Consider the following 21,630-nt stretch of genomic DNA (forward strand, 5'->3'; position numbering starts at 1 on the left):
CCGAGCAATCAATGCTAGTTTTGGCGGTAAAGCACCAGGCCCAGATGGGGTCCCGGTCGATCTATTCAAAGCTAATCAGGCTTTATGGGACCCTATGGTCACCTGAGTAATTAACGCCTACTGCTCTGCTCCTTTGTTGGTTACGTGGACTGCTTCAGTGATCGTACCCATTTAAAAAAAGGGAAATTGTCAGGACCCGGGCTGTTATAGGCCCATCTCTCTTCTGGATTCCCTTGTCAAAATTGTGGGACGAATAATTTTGAGCGACTACAGACCTGGCAAGAGGAAAATAAAGTTTTGTCCGACATCCAATATGGATTTCGGGAGGGTCTTGAAACTATTGAGCAGAGTTTGAATCTAGCCATTCTAATAGGGAAGTATACACAGGTGAAGGGGGGCAGGTTATTGTTTGCTTTTGTAGACCTCACTGCTGCATTTGATTCGGTGCAACATGAGAAACTTTGGGAGATTCTGACAGTGAGGGGAGTGGATGCTTCAATATCTTTCTCAGACGCCTATATATAATGCTCAAGGCCAAATTAGATTCAGTCTGAGTGGGGAACTTACTGACCCATTCCCCATTAAGAGGGGGGTCAGACAAGGCTGCATTCTTGCCCCCTTCCTTTTTAACCTTTACATCAACATTCTGGAACAAGCAATATTCAAGAGTATCTATGATTTTCCCCAGATAATGGGATGTCTTATTCCTGCTCTTTTTTACGCTGGCGTTGCGGTTTTAATGTCCCGAACGCAGGTTGGCCTACAGAGGGTGCTTGACAATTTTTCTAATTTTATGAAAGACCTTGGTCTTAGGGTAAACATTTTCAAGACATTTGGTATGAAGTGTGGGTGTGGTAGCCAAATGTGCAAGGATGTTTGTGGACAGACAAAAGATTGAGCCCACAAGGAGATTCTCGTACCTTGGTATACTTTTTCATGAAAAAGATGTATGGACTCCAGCAGTAGCAGTAAAAAAACTTGCTTTTACTAGAACCACTACTGCCATGGTCAACCTCTCAAGGAAACTGGGTATGAGACCCCCCAAGTACTTTTCAGACCCCAGTACTCTGCAAAATATTAGGAGAAAGAATTTAAAGAAGGAGGCTCTACAGCACCTGGGAAATCTAAGATTGTCATCTCAGATTTAAAAACCCAGTGTCCAACATAATGAACAGATTTCATTTACTTTTAATATTCAACCATACCTGAAAGATGTTCCTATGGGTTATGATCTCTATTTATTAATGAGATATAGACTGCGAATCTTCCACAGAATTGTGAGCTTACCAACAATGAATGACTGGACCCAACAACTGCATTCATGTACATGTGATAATCACTCAGAGCAATCCACCATACATGTGCTAATGTTCTGTAAACTTTATAAAGTACAGAGAAAGGAGTGGATTCTTTCTATTTTAAAATGTATGGGGATTAGACAATGTAGGCCAACATACATTGCTCTACAATTCTTTTATAATGTACATATTATGTGGAAGATAGCAATGTTTTTAAAGCACGTAATTAACTTTAGGAAAAAGACGATAACTCAAATCTAACGGTCATATGTCAACAAAAAGGTATTGTAGCATTAATTAATTTAAATATTGTATGACCCTAGCTTTTCTTCCTATTTCTTTCTTTGATCTTCTTTTATAGTTTTAATGATCATTAACTTTCTGTACATTGAATGGATTTAGCACTGTATTTATATACGATGTTTGCTATTTTTAACTATATATATGTTTTTTAATTGTGCTTTTATGATTGTCTGAAATAGCAATCGAATAAAGCTGTATTTGATTTGATTTGATTTGACATTACTAAGTAACAGCTTGTTAGGGAGAATACTAACACCTATCATTTCTATAGTTATTGGCATACTAATGGTAATTCTAATTTACAAATTTCAAAATAAGCCAACAGAGACTAAACTGAGCAAGATAAAGGAAAAAAGAAGAAATAGAGATGGAAAAAATGAAAGGAGCTTATTATGAAGTATTGAGAGATGTCGAGGGTATTAGGTTGAAACAGATGAAAACTACTTCTTTTTGAAATGAGAATCAGATTGTAATTTGAATTTGTGGATTATATGATGGCTTGAGTCGCCAGGAAATAGGGGATGGATGAAGCATGATTTTACGAAATGAAAATCCTGCTTGATTAAATTTACTCATATTTGTCTTCCTAATAAAACAATGACTAATAGTGTGAAAAACTATTAACATGGGTGACCAATTTGTAGTGAATAAGTGCAAAACAAAGCACATGTTAGAAGTATTAGTGAAAAAGTGCAAAATGAAGCACAACATATGCAGAAAAATGAAAGTAACATTAAACGTGTGAAAAGCGTGTATAATTAAACTTTCTTTATGTGAACTAAGACATTTACGAGAGAGAGAGAAATGGAAATAAAAAATAGAAAATGCTTATGAAAAATGTTATGCAATAACGCTTATTTTTCTTTACTTATAATGTAAAAGAGACAAATAATTAATAATGGAACTAATTTGAATAATATTTGTGGATATAATAGAAAATTATGCCATTATGATCTTTTATGAAATTATCCTAGTAACTGAAAAGTGTTTTATTTTCTTAGAGAGAGATACATTACAAAATCCTTTGAAGGCCTGAATACTTTCTTAAATGATATTTGTCTTTTCTCAAAATGTAGGCAGTGGAAGAAAATTTATTTTGTCCTTCACTAGTTTTAAGTTGCTGTATTAGTTTGTTTAGCTGTGCATAAATTATTCTCAAGCAATTTCCTCTTGATTATTTACTGTGAATGGACTCGGACAAAAGTTACAAACCAGTGAAACGTACGCAGGGATGTGGATAATGTTGCAAAATGTTTTCCTGCTTCCACGGAAGTATGACTTCATTAGAGCTAACAATGAATTTCTTCAATGAACTTTGTCCAGCTAGTATGTTCAGATGATCACCTTATTCTGAAAACCAATGAAAACGAGAAGAAGCTATGAATGATACTTTTAGGAGATTGGACATTAATATTTAGGGTATAAATATTTGTGTAAAAAGATATTTTTTTATAGTAGCTGTTTCAATGAGAGGAGAGTTTTGCTGTTGTTTCCTCTATGCTACTCTAGCTGGCTGCTTTCCTTGCTAAACCTGACTGAGACAGTCCTGAAAACCTTGCACTTCATCGGGTGATGATGTTGCTCTTACTATACCTTTTTGTCCAAGAGGTTAGCTTCCTTTCTCATTAGACACTGTGTACTATTTCTCTAGGTTTGTATGAAATTAAATTGCATATTTATATTGGCAATGAAATATTTTTCCTTGTGTGTCTCTCTCTCCACTCAATTGCCCGTTATTGATGTTGTGTGGAACGTAATGTAAAATTGTGTTTTATATTAGTGATTTACCTGTAACATTTGTTTATGAAGAACGCTATAATACTTACTAATGTTTTCATGTGCTGATCATTCATATTCTGAAAAACCTAGATAAAGTGACTTGATAAGTACTTCAGAGTTTGTCATTATTTTTAGTTTTTTACAACATTTGTACTTATTATGACATTTGGTATTACGTAAGACATTTCGTTCATTTTAAGGTCTTCATGAGGGGAAATATATCTGTCCTTCAATTACCAAGTCCCTATTAGATCTACATATAGATCCATTGGACGGCCTATTATTGTGGGTGATTATTGAGTTCTCATGGTCCCGAATGGCTAATCATAAAAAAGTAAAGTGGTACAGAAATAGCAATATCTTTAAGGATGAATACAATTTCTCCCAGCTTCTGCTGCATCACCGCAATAAATATTACGTATCATGAATCTGAGTGTGCTGGAGCCTGTTCCAGATATATGGGATAGACATTTGGAATCTATATATATATATATTGTCCAACAAATATCTGAAATCTTAGAAGGGCACACAGCAGGGAGCCAGCCATCTGGCTTTCACTTGCTGGCTCCTTTTAACATCACAATAAAAACTCCATTGCCTGACGCGTTTCGATGTTTGACACACCATCATCAGAGACTTGTTAAGGAGCATAACAGGCAAGGCTCTCTTTTATCTCTTCATTCTGCATGCACATTTGATTGGTTCACATCCCTCAGTGGGCTCCGCGGAGTGCTGGGTTTGAAAATGCTGCATGCTGGGAATTAAAGTTTCACTCCGAGCACAAATCATCCCATAGTGGGTGTCTGTTAGCTTTCCTATTTTAAAAGCATTTTCGTTCCTTAGTAGGATTCGTGTAGCGGAAAGGAATCATGTTTCTTGCCAGATTCCCTGCGCTGTTCAGTTCTGGAATCCGTTCTGACCACACCCTCTCTAGTAGATTGAAGAGATATCTGGCACATTATCATCAGGGGCTTTTTAAGGAGCATAACAGGCAAGGCACTCTTTTATTTCGTCATTCTGCATGCAAATTTGATTGGTTCACATCCCTCAGTGTGCTCCGCATAGTGCTGGGTTTGAAATATATATATATTCACTGAAAAAACCATAGGTTTCAGGAGTTATATAGTTAGGAATTAGTTTTTAAAAAACCTTTGAAATTCACTCAAAAAAATATAAGTTTTAGTGGTGTTATAGTTAGCTGGACATTTTACTCATACAAAACCAATGAAATTGCTCCTATATAGTTAGTTGTACTAACTATATTTCGCGCACCCGCAATCCACTGCTGATGATGTCACATATTAGATCATTCATGACATGGTCAGTGACATCACTGATGACATCTCAAATGACATCACTGATGACATCACTGATGACATCATCCAGTGAATGTGGTTTGCTTCGTTATTTAAATATGCAATATATATATAGCAATTTACATTGAATAATGAGTGGATATATATAAATAAATGTTTGGATGGAGGATTTAGTAGCAGTGTAATTGACTGTTTTCTTGACCAATTTATAATGTCTCACTAAATATAGTGGATAGTGACTAAACTGTGTGAATATCTGTATCACTTTGTCAGTTGTTGAGTAAACTGATTCTACAGTTGGTTACTAGCTATGTGAAAGTCTATATTAGTTATTGATTAGTTAACTGAGTATTTGTATGGGAGTGTGAAAGTGTATTGTTGTTGGTAGTGTTCTATTGTTCATTGACAGCATGTATGAGTGAATCCATAGGTAAGTGATTAGATGTGTGTATACATCTATGAATCACTGAGTGGATTTTTAGATACTTGTATTGCTGTGAGAATGGATTTAAATATGATACTCTGTATTTTACAAACAGTGATGAAAAATTGTAATAGTGTATGAAAAGGTGTATGTGACTGTCACGTGGATGATGTCATCAGTGATGTCATCAGTGATGTCATTTGAGATGTCATCAGTGATGTCACTGACCATGTCATGAATGATCTAATATGTGACATCATCAGCAGTGGATTGCGGATGCATGAAATATAGTTAGTACAACTTCATTGGTTTTGTATGAGTAAAATGTCCAGCTAATTATAACACCACTAAAACCTATAGTTTTTTGAGTGAATTTCAAAGGTTTTTTAAAAACTAATTCCTAACTATATAACTCCTGAAACCTATGTTTTTTTCAGTGAATTTCAAAGGTTTTTTTAAATGCTAATTCCTAACTATATAAGGCCTGAAACCTATGTTTTTTTCAGTGAATTTCAAAGGTTTTTTAAATGCTGATTCCTAACTATATAAGGCCTGACACCTATGGTTTTTTCAGTGAATTTCAAAGGTTTTTTAAATGCTAATTCCTAACTATATAAGGCCTGAAACCTATGGTTTTTTCAGTGAATTTCAAAGGTTTTTTAAATGTTAATTCCTAACTATATAAGGCCTGAAACCTATGGTTTTTTCAGTGTTTTTAAGAAAAAATTGATTGGTTAACTGGCTTATTAAGTGTATCTTAGTGAATACATATATTAGCGAGTAATGTTTAAATATTTAAATATATGCATGAGTGATGTAATATGTGACGTCATCAGCAGTGCATTGCAGACGTGCAAGTTATAGTGAGTCCAACTAACTATAACATGGGAATTTCAATGGTTTTATGCGAGTAAAATTTCCAGCTAACTATAACTGGTGTGAAACCTATGGTGTTTTCAGTGAATTTCAAAGGTTTTTTAAATGCTAATTCCTAACTATAACTGGTGTGTAACCTATGGTTTTTTCAGTGAATATATATATATATATATATATATAAAATTTCTATGGCAAAATGAAACCCCTCATTTTGTTCCTTTTCAAATTAAATGTATTAAGTGTTACCACTTTATTCCAATCAAGATCACTTCAGGTGTGCCATACTTTTGTCATAAGTAAGACTGTTGGCGTTCTAGTTGTTCTTTAGAACACTCTGGGACATTCTGTCATTGGGCTATAGTTGGGCTACATCTGGCTGATATTTGGGCTACATTTGGGCTCTTTTGTCTCTGGTGGCAATCTTGGGAGACTGCATATCAGAATTTATTTAATGAAATATAAGAGGATTTGAGAAGTCACTCAAAATGTGCCCTAATTTTTCTTTCTTCAGCACTAATCATAATTTCTATGGCAAAATGAACCCCCTCATTTTGTTCATTTTGCAAATTAAATGTTTTAAGTGTTAACACTTTATTCCAATCAAGATGACTTCAGGTGTGCCATACTTTTGTCATAAGTAAGACTGTTAGCGCTCTAGTTGTTCTTTAGAACACTCTGGGACATTCTGGCATTGGGCTATAGTTGGGCTACATCTGGCTGATATTTGGGCTACATTTTTTTTTTTTGTCTCTGGTGGCCATCTTTGGGCTACATTGGGCTACGTTGGGCTACATTTGGGCTCTAACATATATATAGCCCAATGTAGCCCAATATATATTTTTTCAAAGTTAATTTTCGTAAAAACCACTGGAGCACATATCTTGAGACATAGCAAAGGCACATCGGGCTACCAGTCCCTACAATTTTGCCAAGTTTGGTGGAAAACCATTCAGCCGTTCGGGCTAAAAGTGAGTCCAACCGCCCTATGGAAATTAACATGGGGAAAACACGTTTTGGGACCCCCTTTTATCTCGGCCCCCGCTTGATGAATCCCCTCCACACTTTCAGGGAAGGAGCGGAGCGCCGCGAGGCAAAGTTAAGGAAAATTTCAGGAAGATGCGTCAACCGGCGCCAAAGTTATTCCCAATAGAATGTTGCGATTTCCCTATGGAAAACAATCCTAAATATATATACCTACTGGCTATCGCCAGTAGGTAATATATATATATATATATTTATATTACCTACTGGCGGTCGCCAGTAGGTAGTTATAGTTAGGATTGATTTCCATAGGGAAATCGCAACATTCTATTAGGAATAACTTTGGCGCCGGTTGAGGAATCTGCCTGAATTTTTCAGCAACTTTGCCTCGTGGGGCTCCGGTCCTTCTCTGAAAGTTTAGGGGGGATTCGTGAAGTGGGGGCCGAGATAAATGGGGGTCCCAAAACGTGTTTTCCCCATGTTAATTTCCATAGGGCGGTCGGTCGCACTTTTAGCTCGAACGGCTGAATGGATTTTCACCAAACTTGGCAAAATTGTAGGGACTGGTAGCCCGATGTGCCTTTGCTATGTCTCAAGATATGTGCTCCAGAGGATTTTGAGTAATTTAGGTTCAAAAAAATGTATATATCTATAGCCGCGCCCCGGTACGCGCACCAGGGAGCGCTCCGGGCGCGCCACGCTACTTGCGTACGGAAAGCTGATTGGCTCTCGGGTGTCTGTAAACATTCGAAACAGTCCGGAGCGGCCGCCATCTTGTGTCTCGGTAGGATCGAGACACAAGAGGTGGTAAAAACAAAGGGGGAAATAACCAAAAGGGGGCAGGGTAGACCCCCCTGACCCCCTAGGTTTGATGTGGGGGCCATAAAAGGGTCCCTCGGGTAAAAAAGTTTTTTTAATTTTTTTCGGTTTTCGCGGGGGGAGCGCCCGGTACGCGCACCGGGGAGCGTACCGGGGAGCGTACCACAGGGAAAACCCAGTGAAAGAGTAACATAATAATTTAAAGTGCTTAGGGGTAGGGTAGCTCTGAATAGAGTTGTTGTGTTGTGTGGGTGAAGTAAGTACCAACATGTAGGTACCAATGCAGAGTCTTAAATTCAATGTACACCTTTTTTTATGTAGATATCTAGCATGTTGTTATAGAAGTTATTGTGGTATATGGAATCCATACCATAGTATGTCAGGAAAGCAGAAACATACATTGGAAAATACCAAGGCAGTTTGAGGAAAATTGTTCAAAGGTGTCCTTTAAAAGCATTTCCAGACCTACCCCAGTCAAAGTGCCTAAGTCATTTCCACCACAGTGCAGAATTATGAGGTTAGGGTGTGGCAAATGCAAAAAGTTTTTCACCAATGGTATCAATTGGTGACATCTCAATCCTCTCTGGCCAATCCATTTAATGTTCACATTTGGTAAATCAAGGTTGTGAAAATTTCTGGTAGCTCCATACCTTTGAGCCCAGTGGATATAGCTATGTCCAATAATCCAGACAGAATACATGGTAGAGGAGGTTCTGGTGCAGTCAGATGAAGTGTAGGAATAAAATGGCAGTTGGAACAGTAGGAGTTTGCAAAAAAAAACCTGTGGAGTTTCAGTGCTCTTGAATCACAACCAATGATTGGTAGATTGAGATAGTTGAAAACTGTAAGTTAGGGTGCATGGTTGTGTTCTGTGTAAGAAGTAATTTGAATGGTTAAAAAAAAGTCATTTTAAGAAACATTGCACCAGATAAGCTGGTGTATTCGCAGGTCAAACATCCTTGCTGAGGTGATTTGCAACATTGTAGAATAAACTTTTAAACCTGAGAGCTCAGTGAGGAGGGAGTTGCTATGGTAACAGGTAGAAAGGTCTAAGGGGGGAAGGGTGTTGGTTTGAAAATACAGAGGGAAGAGTTTTGATTGGTTACCATGAGCAATATGTGGGTACAATTAGAGGTTTTCAGTGCCATTAATGGTTGCAGTGCCTGGAGAATATACCTTTTGCTCTGCTAAAGAAATATTGGTGTGTGTATCTGACACTGTTGTGAATCTCCTAAAGCATTTGTAAAGGTGAGTTATGATTCATTTAGATAGAGAGTTCGGATTAAGAAGCACATAGGACCTGTGTTGTGTTCCTAAAATGGTAATTGAAAAACGATTTTAGTGCAAATCAATGGGTTTTAGTAGTGAAAATGAATGCTTATATATAGGATCTGTGCAGTGTTTCTAAAATGTTAATTGAAAAACGATTTTAGTGCAAAACAATGGGTTTTAGTAGTGAAAATGAATGCTTGTAAATATGACTGAATAAGGTGCATTTTTAACAGCACTGGTGCGTCACAAAAAGTGACGCACCAGAGGCGTAAAAGTGATGCATGGCCTCATAAATGAGGCCTTCAGTTTTCTACTCATGCGTCATATTAAATATATGACGTATTATGTCGCAAGTACTTTTAGATATGTCAGTATTTCAGACGTATCTGTAAGCGCAAAAGTGATGCATTGCTGGAGTGTGTCACAAAAATGATGCAACTCCAGCAATGCATCCTTTCACATGGGGCCAGGCCCCATGTGAAAGGGCCTGCACCAGTCTTACGCCTGCTGTGAAACAGGCGCAGGATTTGGACGCAACAGCGTCATAAAAGTGACGTAGTGATATCTCATAGATTTTACTGCGTCACCTCTACGACACTTTCTTGCGTCAATATGTCCCTTTTGCATACATTACACCTGACGTAGGTAGAATGTGGCGCAGGGGTTTACAAAGTGATGCATGTACCTAGATGCGTCACTTTGTAAATATGACTGAATAAGGTGCATTTTTAACAGCACTGGTGCGTCACAAAAAGTGACGGACCGGTGGCGTAAAAGTGACACATGGCCTCATAAATGAGGTCTTTTTGTGGAGAAATGACCCCTCTGTGTACATTACACTTGAAAGAGGTTTAATGCGGTGCAGAGGTTTAAAAAATGACGCATCTACCTACAGGGAGCGTACCGGGGAGCGTAGCATGGGGAAAAACCCGTTCATTCACTGCGTCACCTCTACGACCCTTTCTTGCGTCAATATACCCATTTTGCATACATTACACCTGACGTAGGTATAATGTGGCACAGGGGTTTACAAAGTGACGCATCTACCTAGATGCGTCACTTTGTAAATATGACTGAATAAGGTGCATTTTTAACAGCACTGGTGCGTCACAAAAAGTGACGCACCAGTGGCGTAAAAGTGACGCATGGCCTCATAAATGAGGCCTTCAGTCTTCTACTCATGCGTCATATTAAATATATGACGTATTATGTCGCAAGTACTTTTAGATACGTAAGTATTTCAGACGTATCTGTAAGCGCAAAAGTGATGCATTGCTGGAGTCTGTCACAAAAATGATGCAACTCCAGGTATGCATCCTTTCACATGGGGCCAGGCCCCATGTGAAAGGGCCTGCATCAGTCTTACGCCTGCTGTGAAACAGGCGCAAGATTTGGACGCAACAGCGTCATAAAAGTGACGTAGTGATATCTCATAGATTTTACTGCGTCACCTCTACGACCCTTTCTTGCGTCAATACGTCCCTTTTGCATACATTACACCTGACGTAGGTGTAATGTGGCGCAGGGGTTTACAAAGTGATGCATCTACCTAGATGTGTCACTTTGTAAATATGACTGAATAAGGTGCATTTTTAACAGCACTTGTGCGTCACAAAAAGTGACGCACCGGTGGCGTAAAAGTGACGCATGGCCTCATAAATGAGGTCTTTTTGTGGAGAAATGACCCCTCTGTGTACATTACACTTGAAAGAGGTTTAATGGGGTGCAGAGGTTTAAAAAATGACGCATCTACCTACAGGGAGCGTACCGGGGAGCGTAGCATGGGGAAAACCCCGTTCATTCACTGCGTCACATCTACGACCCTTTCTTGCGTCAATATACCCATTTTGCAAACATTACACCTGACGTAGGTATAATGTGGCGCAGGGGTTTACAAAGTTACGCATCTACCTAGATGCGTCACTTTGTAAATATGACTGAATAAGGTGCATTTTTAACAGCACTGGTGCGTCACAAAAAGTGACGCACCGGTGGCGTAAAAGTGACGCATGGCCTCATAAATGAGGCCTTCAGTTTTCTACTCATGCGTCATATTAAATATATGACGTATTATGTCGCAAGTACTTTTAGATATGTCAGTATTTCAGACGTATCTGTAAGCGCAAAAGTGATGCATTGCTGGAGTTTGTCACAAAAATGATGCAACTCCAGCAATGCATCCTTTCTCATGGGGCCAGGCCCCATGTGAAAGGGCCTGCGCCAGTCTTACGCCTGCTGTGAAACAGGTGCAAGATTCGGACGCAACAGCGTCATAAAAGTGACGTAGTGATATCTCATAGATTTTACTGCGTCACCTCTACGACCCTTTCTTGCATCAATATGTCCGTTTTGCATACATTACACCTGACGTAGGTAGAATGTGGCGCAGGGATTTACAAAGTGATGCATGTACCTAGATGCGTCACTTTGTAAATATGACTGAATAAGGTGCATTTTTACCAGCACTTGTGCGTCACAAAAAGTGACGCACCGGTGGCGTAAAAGTGACGCATTGGCCTCATAAATGAGGTCTTTTTGTGGAGAAATGACCCCTTTGTGTACATTACACTTGAAAGAGGTATAATGTGGCGCAGAGGTTAAAAAAATGACGCATCTACCTACAGGGAGCGTACCGGGGAGCGTAGCATGGGGAAAACCCCGTCCATTCACTGCGTCACCTCTACGACCCTTTCTTGCGTCAATATACCCATTTTGCATACATTACACCTGACGTAGGTATAATGTGGCGCAGGGGTTTACAAAGTGACGTATCTACCTAGATGCGTCACTTTGTAAATATGACTGAATAAGGTGCATTTTTAACAGCACTGGTACGTCACAAAAAGTGACGCACCGGTGGCGTAAAAGTGACGCATGGCCTCATAAATGAGGCCTTCAGTTTTCTACTCATGCGTCATATTAAATATATGACGTATTATGTCTCAAGTACTTTTAGATATGTCAGTATTTCAGACGTATCTGTAAGCGCAAAAGTGATGCATTGCTGGAGTTTGTCACAAAAATGATGCAACTCCAGCAATGCATCCTTTCACATGGGGCCAGGCCCCATGTGAAAGGGCCTGCGCCAGTCTTACGCCTGCTGTGAAACAGGTGCAAGATTTGGACGCAACAGCGTCATAAAAGTGACGTAGTGATATCTCATAGATTTTACTGCGTCACCTCTACGACCCTTTCTTGCATCAATATGTCCGTTTTGCATACATTACACCTGACGTAGGTAGAATGTGGCGCAGGGATTTACAAAGTGATGCATGTACCTAGATGCGTCACTTTGTAAATATGACTGAATAAGGTGCATTTTTAACAGCACTTGTGCGTCACAAAAAGTGACGCACCGGTGGCGTAAAAGTGACGCATTGGCCTCATAAATGAGGTCTTTTTGTGGAGAAATGACCCCTTTGTGTACATTACACTTGAAAGAGGTATAATGTGGCGCAGAGGTTAAAAAAATGACGCATCTACCTACAGGGAGCGTACCGGGGAGCGTAGCATGGGGAAAACCCCGTCCATTCACTGCGTCACCTCTACGACCCTTTCTTGCGTCAATATACCCATTTTGCATACATTACACCTGACGTAGGTATAATGTGGCGCAGGGGTTTACAAAGTGACGTATCTACCTAGATGCGTCACTTTGTAAATATGACTGAATAAGGTGCATTTTTAACAGCACTGGTGCATCAAAAAAAGTGACGCACCGGTGGCGTAAAAGTGACGCATGGCCTCATAAATGAGGTCTTCAGTCTTCTACTAATGCGTCATATTAAATATATGACGTATTATGTCGCAAGTACTTTTAGATACGTCAGTATTTCAGACGTATCTGTAAGCGCAAAAGTGATGCATTGCTGGAGTCTGTCACAAAAATGATGCAACTCCAGGAATGCATCCTTTCACATGGGGCCAGGCCCCATGTGAAAGGACCTGCACCAGTCTTACGCCTGCTGTGAAACAGGCGCAAGATTTGGACGCAACAGCGTCATAAAAGTGACGTAGTGATATCTCATAGATTTTACTGCGTCACCCGTACGACCCTTTCTTGCGTCAATATGTCCCTTTTGCATACATTACACCTGACGTAGGTAGAATGTGGCGCAGGGGTTTACAAAGTGATGCATGCACCTAGATGCGTCACTTTGTAAATATGACTGAATAAGGTGCATTTTTAACAGCACTGGTGCTTCACAAAAAGTGACGCACCGGTGGCGTAAAAGTGACGCATGGCCTCATAAATGAGGCCTTCAGACTTCTACTCATGCGTCATATTAAATATATGACGTATTATGTCGCAAGTACTTTTAGATACGTCAGTATTTCAGACGTATCTGTAAGCGCAAAAGTGATGCATTGCTGGAGAGTGTCACAAAAAGGATGCAACTCCAGCAATGCATCTTTTTTTATCCTTCCACACCCCCGTTCCTTTTCTACATTTTGTTTGAATAACCACATTCCCCATGTTCACTCTCCTTCTCCTTACTTTCGTTCCCTTGTTTCAGTCCCCCTACTTTACTTCCTTTCTCCTCTCATACTTTTCTGTTCTTTCTTACTCATTTTCCTTTCATTTATCAATGCACTCCACTTCACTTACTCTTTTTCATTTTTTTAAGAATATAGCTTTTTGATGAGAATTAGAGGTAGTTCTGAAAAGAACTTTTTTTTTCTTTCTTTTTCTTTTTTTAGAACTACAGCAAAAACAGGGAATGGAAACTGCTCAACAGGAGCAAAAAAAACAACAACAAAAATTAGGGCTGGTAACGGCAGTGATTTTTCTCCAATGCTCGAACCATGAGCAGAACACTTTGCTCCCCACAGGAAAGTAGCTGATCACAGTATCTGCATTTAAGGGCGCCTTTGTTAAATGCAGTAAATGTAAATAAGGGGTCCCCGCAAGGAGGAAGTGTCGGGTCAAACACACACACGACTAAAGTTAATAAAACAAAAATAATCATACAATAACCAAGGAGTTATTCAAAAAGCAAATGTTGTCATTTATTTAACAACATTTCGTATGAATCAAAGAACCAATACATTCAAGTTTGAACAATATAAAGCCCCTGGATAGGAAAGGAAAAGGGAAAGGAGGGGGTAGTGCTCAAAGGTGGTGAGAAAGTCTAGCAAAGTACACAGACTTCAAACGGAATAGATATTTACAATTTTCAAAGCATAATCACAACTGTTTTACAAACACAAAAAGGGCCAACATCAATTATGGCATAATTTGAGAATCCAATTTTCATGAGGACATTCTACGGTCACATATAAGAATAAACATAATACAGGGAATGTGCCGGGAGAAACAAGAAGAACTCGTCGACGTTTCGACCCCAATAAGTAGGCTAGATTGAGTCCTTTAGAGGGGTCTTCATCAGGACAGGTACGGGAAGGGGATGAGTTGGGGCTGTCCTATCTGTAGAATTGAGATTAAAAAACCCGTGTCAAAATAAATAAATTAAATCGACACAACAAACATTATCATTGTACCCACAGGGGGCATTCAGATTAAGAATGGACCATGGAGTCCGGGTCAGAAACAAACCTCAGGACTAGGATAGCGAGAGAAAGGCACGTAATTAATCATGCTCTGTCTCAATAGTATCAGTCAATATGACAGGGGATACTTATAACCAACCACGACTGAAGAGGATATATTAGGAAACATTGCAAACAATGAACTCACTTCAGATAGAGATAGTGAGACCGCTAGGGTCTTGAATCCAAGTTGTTTGGCTCTTATTGATGCGAGGCTAGCTGCTCCAAGACAAACACCAATTCTAGATTGAATCATAATAAAACTGAGGTTAATGTTATTACTAGGGTAAAAATTGCACTGATTTGTGCATTGTAATTACCAACTTACATTAGCTGTCCAGGAGTGGACACTCTGGTAATCAAATTCGATAACAGGTATTGTGCATATTCATCAGTAAAAACTGCAGAAAAACATATAACCTTAATTAAGGACGGCCCGTGTTGTACAATTAAAGCAATTGTCACGGCAGTCCAGCCATATTATCATACCTTCATTGGGTAGCCGGTATGTAGCACTCGTATCTATCAGTATCGAGCCATGGAGGGATCAGAAGAAATGTTATGGCGTATTCATACGCTGAAAAAATAAACGGAAAACCAATTTGTGGACATGGTCCTATTAATGGGACAGCCAAACTTCATTTAATAAGTCAAAGCATACCTCCAGTGGAGATCTTTATGGCAAAGTACACTATTTATTAAAGGGAACAAGCCGCGTTCAATTGCAAGCGTGTGCCGCCTTGTGTAATACGTATTAAATACGTGCAGTCAATGGATCCGTGTATTCACCAAATCCTAAGACAGACATAAAATGCCGATCAGTGCGACTAAACAAGGGTAGAAAACCACTTAGTGTAAGGGCGACGTCTTTTGGACCCAGAATAAGGAAAGTTACTTACATAAAGTCTTAGAAACGCAGAGTCCGGTAATCTGACTCGTCTCAACAAAAACCGCCAGTTGATTCGCAGAGTTTGGAGCGTGGAAGTGTTATGGCGTATTCATACGCTGAAAAAATAAATAAACGGAAAACCAATTTGTGGACATGTTCCCATTGATGGGACATTTGTACCCATGCAGTCGCGGGGACCTGGGCGTTATGTGGTAAATGTAAATAAGGGGTCCCCGCAAGGAGGAAGTGTCGGGTCAAACACACACACGACTAAAGTTAATAAAACAAAAATAATCATACAATAACCAAGGAGTTATTCAAAAAGCAAATGTTGTCATTTATTTAACAACATTTCGTACGAATCAAAGAGCCAATACATTCAAGTTTGAACAATATAAAGCCCCTGGATTTGTTAAATGCAGGCTGAAAGTTCAGAACCTGCTCTTGTGATCTCCCCCTCACCGATGGTGTTCGTCCTCCGGTTGATGTAGAGGCCCCATCACTGGGAACCTTTTGTGCCAGAGCCCTGACACTTTCCCGGGCAAAACTCTGGGGGTGCCTTCTCTCCACATGGCGAATCATTGTGGAGTTTCCAAAAGAATATTTTTTATTGGGGTTACCCCGTGACAGGACTGTGTGACAGATCCTGCACTCCACTTTTGGAGCATTTACCTTCTTCTGGTCATGAGGTATGGAAAAAAATTTCCAGATGAAATGTTCTTTGTATTTTGCCTGAGGAGGCTCTTCATCGATGAATTCATTGGAGTCATCTTCACTGCTGGATGTCATGAGTGATGTCATGAGTGATGTCACTGACCATGTCATGAGTGATGTAATATGTGACGTCATCAGCAGTGCATTGCACGCGCAAGTTATAGTGAGTCCAACTAACTATAACGTGGGAATTTCAATGGTTTTATGCGAGTAAAACTTCCAGCTAACTATAACTGGTGTAAAACCTATACCCACCCTAAATCATAAAATTACCTTTACCATCCAAAAAGCCATACCCACCCTAAACCCTACAACACCCTTGCCACCCAAAAAACTTACCAACCCTAAACCCTAAAATTACCATTGCCACCCAAAAAACCCATACCCACCCTAAACCCTTAAATTACCCATGCCACCAAAAAAGCCATACCCACCCTAAACTCTTTAAATTGCGTTGCCACCCAAAAACTCATATCTACCCTAAACATAAAATATGCTTACCACCCATAAAACCATCTCCACCCTAAACCCTACTAATAACACACACACACATATATATGTGTGTATATATATATATATATATATATATATATATATATATATATATATATATATATATATATATATATATATATATATATCAATGACAAAAACATAGGTTTTAGGGGTTTTATAGTTAGCTGGATATTTCACTCATACAAAACCATTGAAATTCATCCGTTTTAGTTGTACTAACTGTAACTCTCGCGCCCACAATCCACTGGTGGTGATGTCACATATTACATCATTCATGACATGGTCAGTGACATTTGATTTGATTTGATTTGAAAAAAATTTATAAAGCGCGGCTAACACCATTAGGTTTCTTGGCGCTGTGCTGGGGCGTAGTGAAAAAGGATGTGAAACAGAATCTAAGGGTATGAGATAGTAAAAAGGAAGGTTTTAAGGAGTGATCTGAAACCAGAGTATGAAGGTGCAAGTCTGAGGGAAAGTGGAAGGGAGGGCTCAGATCACTCATGATGACATCACTGATGACATCTCAATTGACATCACTGATGACATCACTGATGACATCATCCAGTGAATGTGGTTTGGTTCCATATTTAAATTTGTATTATATATATATAGCAATTTGCATTGAAGAATGAGTGGATGTATAAGTATCTGGATGGACGATTAAGTAGCAGTGTGATTGACTGTTTACATGACTAATTTATAGTGTTTCACTAAATATATTGAATAGTGACTAAACTGTGTGAATATCTGTATTGCTTTCCCAGTTGTGTAAACTGCTGCACGATTTGGTTACTAGCTACGTGAAAGTCTATATTAGTTATTGATTAGTTAACTGATTATTTGTATGGGAGAGTGAATGAGTGTGAGGTTCGGTGGGGGGTGTGTGACTGCCCAAAGATGTGTCAATAGATGATTCAGTAGGTATATGACGTTGAGACTACATGTTATAATAGTTGTTTGGGTGTGTGAATATGTGCATGGATGTGCTGAGGTGCAAATATATCTCTCAATGGTACATGTCCAACAAACTAGAATAATAAAAGGCAGTGTATGTGACATTTGTTGTATTTAAATAAGTATACATAAGACTCAGTGATTGCATGAGTGTCTGCATGGATAAACGTATACTTGTAATAGTGATTTTATAACACACTAAGTATGAGTTACTATCTATATAAATAAATGAAGTGGTGTTTGTATTATTGTGTAGCTGAGTAAATATCAGTATGATCCATTGTTTGCATAAGTGAGTAGGATGACTGCATAAGTAAATAGGATGTATGCTGGTGTGTAATGTCAATATAGGTGCATAAGTATATGTGATAGTGTTCTATTAATCATTGACAGTAGGAAACAAGGGAACCCGAAGGTAGTACACTAGGGACCTTGGGCGTTTAGCTTATTACAAAAACAGTGGACCCTAGTAGTTTGGGTGATCAGGATAAGAATAGACACAAACTGGAATAGTTTTTATGTCCTTTGTCCAGCCGGACAGGAATTTATTTGGCGATGCACACAATCAGAAAGTAATGTCAAGGGGGCACAGCCCGTGACCCACATTGAACAAGACAAAACAACAAGTATAGGCAAGAACGAGCATATCGGTCTGTATACTTATAATCAGTGAACAAACTTGATTGTACTTTGAGTGACCATTGTACATAGTATTCACAAGCATATTCAGTACATATGATCCTATTGTGTCGACGACGTTTCGATGCCAAAAAACAAGATAAATGGCATCATCTTCAGGACAAATATATAAATCATGTTTGTCTTGGAATTATAAACAATTGCCTTTCATGCAAGACAGATCCTTAGGCGGGGAGGTAGTACAGGTCGAGAGAAGTGGATCGATTTGGACCAATGATAGCGTGTATTTCAGATTATCCCGCTTTTGAGTCAATTAGACCGTCCAGATCACGGCTCGAGTTGTGCCGGTTGCAGAATCGCAGGACGCGGCATCTCTGGCGGGGATCGTGTGTAGATCGAGGAATCACTGAGTGTGTTTTTAGATACTTGTATTGGTGTGTCAATGGATTCAAATATGATACTCTGTATTTTACAGTGAGTGATGAATGATTATAGTAGTGTATGATGAGGTGTATCTGATTGTCATGTGGACGATGTCATCAGTGATGTCATCGGTGATGTCATTTGAGATGTCATCAGTGATGTCATTGACCATGTCATGAATGATGTAATATGTGACATCATCACCAGTGGATTGGGGGCACGAGAGTTACAGTTAGTACAACTAACTATAACAGAGGAATTTCAATGGTTTTCTATAAGTGAAATGTTCAGCTAACTATAACACCCCTAAAACCTATGTTTTTTAGTTAATTTCTAAGGTTTTTTAAATGATAATTCCTAACTTTAACCTGCTTAAAACCTTTGTTTTTTTCAATGAATTTCATTGGTTTTTTTAAAAGATAATTCCAAAGTATAACCTGCCTGAAACCCAAGGTTTTTTTCAGTGATTTTGAAACATTTATTTAAAAACAATGTTTTAATCTATTAATTGTTATATTCATTTCTTTGATACTGATTTACAAATTTATTTTAAATATATTTATTTTTAGATATCTTATTTTTTAGATTACATTACACATTTTTAATATGTCTTTTTAAAAAACAAAATGTGATGTATATAAATATAATTTTTTTATATTGTTTCAAATATTTAACGTTTTTTTTTTTACAATTTTTTTAGCAGTCCCGTGCCCAAACGCACCTCTCTCAATTGCTGTGCAGACCGTAGACACCAGTTTACAATTGTTCTGTAGGATGCGCGTAGGGTGTGCGATGGGTGCGTATTTTCATGCGCGATTGTTATGCGACCCACACGTGACATATGCGTATCACGCCACACCGCTCACTCGCTTTTCCACATGACGTCATGTACGTGTTGAACGCAGTGGGCGCACGACTTCCGCAAATTTTTTCGATATAAAAAAATATGTATGTATTTAATATAAATATTAAGGGGAAAAAATAATATTCTTTTAGCTTTAATAAACTTACTTTTAAATGCACTTTTGAGAAGTCGCGCTAGAAGTGTGCTGCGGGTTCGCACCCAACGCGGATCCCATGTGACCAAAAAAAAGAGATTTCATTGGTTTATAACACTTACTGTTCTAACTATTGAAGAACCCCACCCATTTCAATTACTCTTCTTAGACCTTCCTTACGAGAAGACCTATCCTGAAAAGAATGTCTCTTTTTGTTCATTGGAAACCTAAACTTCTTTTTTGGAATCAAAAATGGCTACACCACTGCAACAATCATCTGATTCTGATGATTTTCTTACTGAACAATTTCTACCAGAACCTCACCCTCCCAAAAGATACACATTCATCGTATGGAAATGTTTTACTTTTCCAGAGGGGCAAAAGAAATCTGTTGCCACCAAAGTAACATGCAACATTTGCCAGGCAGTACTATTCAGTGGAGATCCAAACAAGCACCTCCAATCCATGCATCCTGTCAACTATGCTCATGAAGAATGTACAGCACTGCACCAAAATGTACCTCCACCACCGGCAATACCAAGTACCTCTGGGGCATCACCTTCAACATCGTCACCAGACATACGTCCCCAATTTGGGAAAGTTAGAATGCACTGCGTGAAGTGCAATTGTTTAATTTGTTATGGGGAGAAATCAGTAGACCTAGTTTGCAAAGCAATTGATAACCATCAATGCTAGTTTTGTTTTTTTATTCCCCCAATGGTTTTGGTTGTCCTTTAAAAAACACAAAAACGTTCTAAAAGTAAAAAAAATATAAAAGTACAAAAAAACAAAAAAAAGTTATTTTCAGAACTAACTATTCTGGTTAAAGAAAGAGCTAAATGTATTTGCCAGTGTGTGAAAAGTTTACATAAATATATACATACTGTATAATTGACTAAAGAATGCATTTGTCATATATGGGGAATGTATAACTGCAGAACTATGAGGAAGTCCTTCAGCATGACACTGTAAGCTCTTTAGCTACAGCGTGCTGAGCTACTTCCAAAGCACAGAGATGCAACATATGTACATAAATATGTTGGAAGTTTATCCTTGACTCTGCACTGCTGCTTAAACTGCAGGCATGTGGTGATACAGGCACCCTTGCACAATGGTGTAAGAATATCTGTGTCGTGTGGAGTTTGTTTTTGTGCAGGAAGACACACCTTCCACACAAAAACAATCAGTGAAGGCATTTTTCTCCTATCATGTATGCTGTGCATTGTAGCATATATTGAAAGAAAAATGAGCAGAAGTGAAAACAATTCTCCTAGGTAGTGCATTGGTCTTTGCGTAGTGTAGGGAGTTGTGTTGAGGGTAGTGTTCTAAGGTTTAAGATAGTGCAGTGGTGTTCGTCTACTGTAGGAGGTAGTGTTTTAGGGTTTAAAGTAGTGCAGTGGTGTTTATGTAGTATAGAAGTTCATGCTGGGGTTAGTGTTATAGGGTTTAGGGTAGTCTAGTGGTGTTTGTGAAGTGTAGGGGTTGTGCTGGGGGTATGTATTAAAATTACACTATGACCACCCTTAGGACAATTATCAGTAGTAACCACCAAAAAATCCCAGGTGAGGTTATCAGCAGAATGCTAGGAAAATGATTATCAATATTAAATGCTTCTAATCAAGTGAAATTCAAATAATCACATGCAGTGTGCCACAAATGGTATTACCACAGCACTAAATCTCCCCAACTTAGATTTAAAGTGGATAAACATGTTTCATATGACAGACCCATAGGCCAACACTGCAGCTTCCACATGCTTCAACAACGGCCACATACTCAGCAAGACCTTCAAATAGACCCACCCCCCGAATCAAGGAAGGCCATCACTCAAGCACTCATCACCAGCAGGCTGGACTACGGGAACGCCCTCAATGCCAGA

The sequence above is a fragment of the Lissotriton helveticus genome, chromosome 2_1, assembly GCF_964261635.1.
Source record: "Lissotriton helveticus chromosome 2_1, aLisHel1.1, whole genome shotgun sequence".
In the NCBI taxonomy this organism is placed as follows: domain Eukaryota; kingdom Metazoa; phylum Chordata; class Amphibia; order Caudata; family Salamandridae; genus Lissotriton; species Lissotriton helveticus.